Source organism: Mus musculus, chromosome 3, assembly GCF_000001635.26.
Source record: "Mus musculus strain C57BL/6J chromosome 3, GRCm38.p6 C57BL/6J".
Classification (NCBI taxonomy): domain Eukaryota; kingdom Metazoa; phylum Chordata; class Mammalia; order Rodentia; family Muridae; genus Mus; species Mus musculus.
Genome location: NC_000069.6, coordinates 114823124 through 114829501, shown reverse-complemented (window position 1 = coordinate 114829501; position 6378 = coordinate 114823124). Strand labels below are relative to the sequence as shown.

At 37.0% G+C, this 6378-nt stretch overlaps 1 non-coding gene and 1 pseudogene across 1 annotated transcript; both read left to right on the top strand.

Moving 5' to 3' along the window:
- Positions 860-1483, top strand: Gm19147 (predicted gene, 19147; annotated as a pseudogene).
- On the top strand, positions 5217-5348 carry Gm23750. The gene has a single exon (XR_003954806.1). It is a non-coding gene; the product is annotated as a small nucleolar RNA SNORA17 (small nucleolar RNA).
- Positions 5349-6378: the final 1030 nt, after the last annotated feature.

The following is a 6378-nucleotide window of genomic DNA, read 5'->3' as shown; positions in this document are numbered from 1 at the left end:
AGAGAGAGAGAGAGAGAGAGAGGAAGAAGAAAGAGAACGTAATACATTAAAGTAGGACTGGGTTTTACATATTTGGAAATGTGTGATTCTTAATTGGCTTCCATGTGGCTGTTTCCTAGACTGGCAGAATTCAGCAGAAACTCAGATGTGAAGGACATGGTCTCAACTGAGCATAAATCTAGCGGTCATAGTGTTTTATTTTTTAGAACTAATTAATTAATTAACTAACTCAGAAGGGCAAGCGAACTTAGGGCTTTGTATGTGCAACATAAATACTTTATCACTGAGTTACAATCCCTGTCTCACTTATGTGACATTTAAAATCATGAGATTAACTGGCTCATTTACAAAATATAGATGAACAAAGAACAATAAATAAATAAGAGAAGCAAGACAAGCAGGGGGAATAATATTCAGAAGTAAATCAAAGATCTACCCCAATAGAAGGCAGTGGTTATGATTAATTTATTCAAATGATGCTGAGGGAAAGAATAATTTCATACCATATTTGGTAATGTGTAATTTACTAGAGATATTGGTGGGGAAGGAAAGTCTGGGTATAGTCTTGACTAGAGTGGTTTTTAAGAGAGAGGAAACCATTCTCAAAAGTGATGTACTAACAACTGATAATTGTATGAGAAAATATCAAACCTCCCTATCCCTGGAAGAAATTCAAATTCAAACTACATTAAGAAACATAATAGGAGGGATTGTAAAGGCATGCAAAGAGACACTCTGCACAGACTGCCCAGCCCTTACCTCCTTTAACACTACTTAGAAAATGTTTGTTACCTAAAGGCTCTACTTCTGTAATGTTGAATTCTTCTTAGGGCCGTAGAACATGTCAGTGGACAAGATGCGCATCAAGGAGTCCATGGATATAGAGAAGCAAGCTGGTATATGTGCCACCTCTCTTTGAAAAATTGGGGAGAATACTTTAAGGATCCAGCCTGGCTCTGGCTTTGAAATCAAATTCAATGGTAAAAATGATCTAAGATGTGAAATCAGCTACCGTGGAATACTTAAAGTCGCTCATGCTTAAGAGTGAAGAAAGAGGGACGTGGGGTAAATACTCCAAAGAGGTTTTAAACGCTATAACTGAACTTATACAACAGAGTACAAAGAACAACAGAGTACAAAGACTATTGCTTGGAAAATCTTGAATTAGTTCTCCAGTTTGAAGATGAACTGTACAATGATGGAGTTTGCAAACCAACTGTGAACATTTGAGCATCATCTTTTACATTTTATCTATGGTTGTGGTTTTGTAGAGAATCAATAGGGGCTTATCAGATATACCAGCAAATTTGCATGTCAGTGTAACACTAACCATAGAAGCAAAAATTCTGATATCCTTTTCCCTCTACTCAGAAGTTAATAAAATTGTGTTTACCAATCAAGGAGATAGTTAATACAGAGGTTGGATTTTCCAAAAAGAATTGATGGTAATCCTGACGATTTGCAAAAAAGTACACTTTCAGAATAGAATGTGAAACAACATATTCTCCATGTCTAACCTGACTAGACATGCTGGCTATTGTAGAGGGTATTTTTATTATGAGAATCAATGTCCTTCCTTATGTGCAGATCTTATTTAAAGTAAAATGAGATTGTTGTAGGCAAGTTCGATTCTGTCTTCTGATGATAAAATTGGATTCTTAAATTATCACAAAATGTGACCTAAGCAGCAGTGAGGTATTTGTGTCTTATGAGATAGATATAAACTGCATCCACTACAAAGCACGGTTTTCTACATAAAGAAACTCATTTGTAAATACCATCACTGAGCCCAGATACTTTGTGACTTTTATAGAATTTCTCACTGTGCATGTTGATGTACTCTAGTTGTGCTTGGTTTTGGACTTTATGCTAGTTATTTGCAGGTCTGGAGAGTTGATTCGGTCACCTAAAAATGTAATTTTGTAAAATTGTTATTTATTTGAATTTTCTAAGCAATGTCACATTGTGTGTTTGTACATAATATGTATTTATTTTAAGGTATCCTTTTAAGTTTCTTGTTCTTTAAGAAATATTAAAACGTTAAAAATTGCAGAACATTAAAGAACTGGTCTTTTTTTTTCTTTAGAAATAAACAAAGGTAGAAAGGATGAGTTTGCTAACAAGATTTTATTAGCTTATTTCAGTGAGGGATACCAAGGCACAATGTCTTTTGTCATTGCTAACTATGCCATATGTCATTTTATATTTAGTCATTCCAAATTTCTTTTTAAAGAAAACAAATAATAAGAATTATTGATCTAAATAGAAGAAAGAATAACAAAAGTATGTATGTAGACAAATAAAACCCTTACTCAGCATATGTTGGAAAGTAAACAAAGCCAACCACAGTAGTCAGCACAGAGATCCCTTGGAAAGCTAAAACATGGATCAGGACTCAACTACACCACTCTAGGTATTTATCATAGACGCCCAAGTCAACATCTACAGTGTCCCTTACACATGTATATTTATTTTATCACAATATTCACAATTGCTAAAACATAGAACCAACCTAGGTGTCTGTAAATAGAGTAATGGATGAAGAAAAATATGTGTCATAAGTATAGCATGACTTTTTCCTTATAAAAAAGTAGTTATGTAGTTTGCAAGAAAGTAGATGTGAGACAATTATGTTTAGCAAATTGTCATTTTCAGAATGATATATACTGAATGTTTCCTTCCACATGTGGTTCCCAGACTTTATATGAATATGTAAAATTATGTATGATTTTATGTAATGAAATTGCAAACAGTGTTATCTAGAAAATTAGGAGACAAACCATACAGAGAATACATGGGGAGCATTTAGAATAAGGAGAAAAGGTAGTGCATATAAGGGGAATATTCAGAACACACTTTACATTCTGTAAAATGCCTTTATAGAATTCAGAACTACAAGGAATACCAGTAGAAAAATGATAGAACAGAGAAACAGAGAAAAGAAATGGAAAAAAGTGATGGAAAAAGAGGGAAAGGAAGAGAGAGATGAAGAGACAGAGACAAAGAGAGAGACAGAGAAAAAAGAGACCGAAAGATGAGCTAGAATTTAGTGACTAAGCATCTCCTGTGGGCTCAAAAGAAGTATTCCTCTTATTGCTTCTCGGCCTTTTTGGCTAAGATCAAGAAAAGAAGTCTACCTCTTGGGGGAAGGTTCTGTGTGTATCCCTTACCTTAGCTCCTTAGTCTCTAGAAAACTTCTTTTTAGAAAACACCAGCCATGATTTTTGACTACAAAAAATTTCAATCAGTACCCTTTGATTTTATTTCCTCCATGCATGTGTTTTTAGATTCCCTGGAGATATTCTGTACATTTTCTTCTAACCCTACTATTTTATCTAGCTGACATCTCTAAAAGCATTTTTATTTTTCAAAGATATCATTAGTGGCATCAATAGTTAAGAAAAAGTACTTCTCTCACTTGGACACACTTCTTTTTGTTTAAAGGAGTTTATAAACCCAGATTATTATACCTTCTTATACACTGTACCCTTGATAATGTCAAGTATGTATTTTCTGAGGCATATACTTAGAACATATACATAGAATTTGTGTAACATACACATACATATACCTGTGCATAGTAATTCTTGCTTTTCAGGTATCACCTGTTTCATAATTCCTCTTTGATACTTTTGTCATTAGTTGGATTTGAACTTGGGTTAGATCTCAGATGCTTGTCTCATCTAATGTCATCTTCTATGCATTATTTTAGCTGAAGGTTTTCTGCCTTTGTCCTTCCACACCCACTAAAACATTGTTTTAGTTAAAAGTACAAAAAAAACCCTACAACCAGTAAAAGGAAGGAAAGCCTTCTTAGGCACTTGGTTTCAGAGAGATTTGAGTTTACTATAATAGGGAAGTCTTGGAGACATAATTTTTGTCAGCGACTTCTTCACATGATTGCTGAGGAAAAGAAGAGATAGTTACAGTGGAACTCTGAGTAGTATAACTTCAAAGTCTCATTCCTCCTGATCTACTGCAGCCAGCCAAGCTATATAACCTTGAAGAATATATATATATATATATATATATATATATAATTTTAAGGATCATGAACTATGGACCTAGAATTCAAATCATAAGCCTATAAAGAAATACATTTATATCTAAGACTTAACAATTGTGCTTCTGCATTCATGGAACTGCATCAAATGAATTTAATGAAATTATTATTCTTAGATGGCATTACTACTTTAAATGTGTTTTAGTATTACTGTATCATCCTTAGAGCTAATTTAGTGACATGAAATATGACTTCTTAAATGTCAACTATTCTAACACTATTACAACTGAAATTAAATATATTTCTTCTTTCTTCCCCCCTAACCCCTTTTCCCACTTTTCTTCCTCCTTCTCCTTCTCCTCCCTTTTCTCCATGTCCTCATTGGGATAGTTTTTGCTTTGTACTCAGACTCGCTTTGAACTTACTGAATATTAAAGCCTTGAACTTTCAACTTTCCTGAGTTAGCCATCCCTTCCACCTATTAGGATTTTAGGTATAAATTGTCATGACAATTTTCATAGTTAAATTTCAACCTAAGCTGTAGAGGTAACATGCAAGCTACAGTAGTAATAGAAACAGAATTGAAAGTGTGGACATTGGATTTATTGGGTCAGAGAAGTTATAATGATTCAAGCCCATTATTTCTTTTATTTCATCATTTTAAGTAACATGATTTATCTCCAAAACAGATAAAGAATCATTATACACAACACGTTGTAGGAGAATACAGAATCATTTCTAATTTGTCCTTGGGTCTAGAGCTTAATGATTGACGTGCATCCATGATCAGAGAGCCTTTTACTGTGGCCATGGCAAAACTTGAGAAAGCTATAAAAGAGACTGGGTGTGAAAGAGGAATGGAGAGAATTGTGAACCTGAAGATGAGCCATTATCCTTCTCCTTTAGGGAAGAATTAAGAAAGTGAAAACTGAACTGTATCCAGGAGAATACTTCATCTGGGCTTGATCTAGAAGCGCAACATTCATAGAAAGCAACACTCATGAGGCATCACGATAAATTCATTACAAAAAATTATGTCAACTATTTTTAAATAATTTATTGGTATTCAACACCAGTGCTAGGTGGCTAGGGGAAAGTTGCCTTATTAGCCAGATGTTTTGAAATCCTTGAAATATTTAACAAAAGTCAGTATGTTTGTGAATATGAGGTATGCATTATAAAAAGTGGTAGTCTGATTAAGATTGGTATAATATCTGCACCTAGAGGCATTGTAGGTGTGGCTGGTGAGTGACAGGTGCACCAATGTGTGGTAGAGAGAAGAAAGGGTATGTGTATGCTCAGCGTTCTGATCTATGAACATCTGAATGATTAGTAGCCTAGCATTCCCTGAAAAAAGCTACCCTGAGAAGATCACCAGTCTGGCACCAGGCAAGCCCCGATGGGCTATCAGGAACCAGATTCAAGCTACAGACTAGAAGAACCCTGCCTGAGTCAATGGCCTGGGGGAGGTAGTGATCATTAGGCTGGGTAAGAAGCAAGACCAAGATGACCACCAGTCCAGTATCATGGGAATAAGACTAGGAGGTAGCCTGCCTGGTGCCATAATGCATGGGTGAATCACAGACCCCACCTGAGATGACTCTTGAGATGACCCCAGACACTAAATTACCTTGGGTGCCATTAAGAGGAGCAAGTGAGTGGTGAAGAACTAAAAGAGCAAGAGAAATAGAAGGATGTGGGCACAATGAAGAGAGGCAGGACTGTAAACTCAAAGGTAGTGAAGAACAGCCTAATGTTTGTAGCTGGTAATGCCTCTTCAGACTATGATGAGGTCCTGGCCTGTGCTGCTACCCAGGGCTACATTTGGGACCATAGCCCTGCAGCAGCAGGACTCTGTTACCATCAACGGCCAGGTGAACCTCCCTGGCCTGGACTGTGACTCAGGGACATGTTGATGTTTGAGGGCTGTGAAGAACTGGTTGCACCCTTCAGCTGGGTACCGTGGGAAAGTTGGACCTGGTGGTGTGAGAGCAGGAGAGCTGACCTTACCCCTAGCTCACTACAGTACATGGAAAAGCAGGCCATACCCATTCCTGGAATTGTGGGTGAGAGTGCTCTGAGGATATGAGCATGGGAGAGCTAGCCCTACCACTTGTCTCCTATGTGGCAGTGTGTACAGAGGAGAGATACCTTCCTCTTTGCCCCTCATCACCTATGGCAGGTAGGATATCTGATGGTAAGATCTTCATGAGAACAAAGAGTTGGCCCTTCCTCTCACCAGATGCAGGATTCAGGAAAGTGAGCCCTGCACCTCACCTGGGTACCACAGTAGAGCTGGTGCTGGATAATGGGTTGTAGGTGATCTGTCCCTGAGGCCATGAATGTAGGAGATCTGGCTGTGCCTCTTGTCTGCT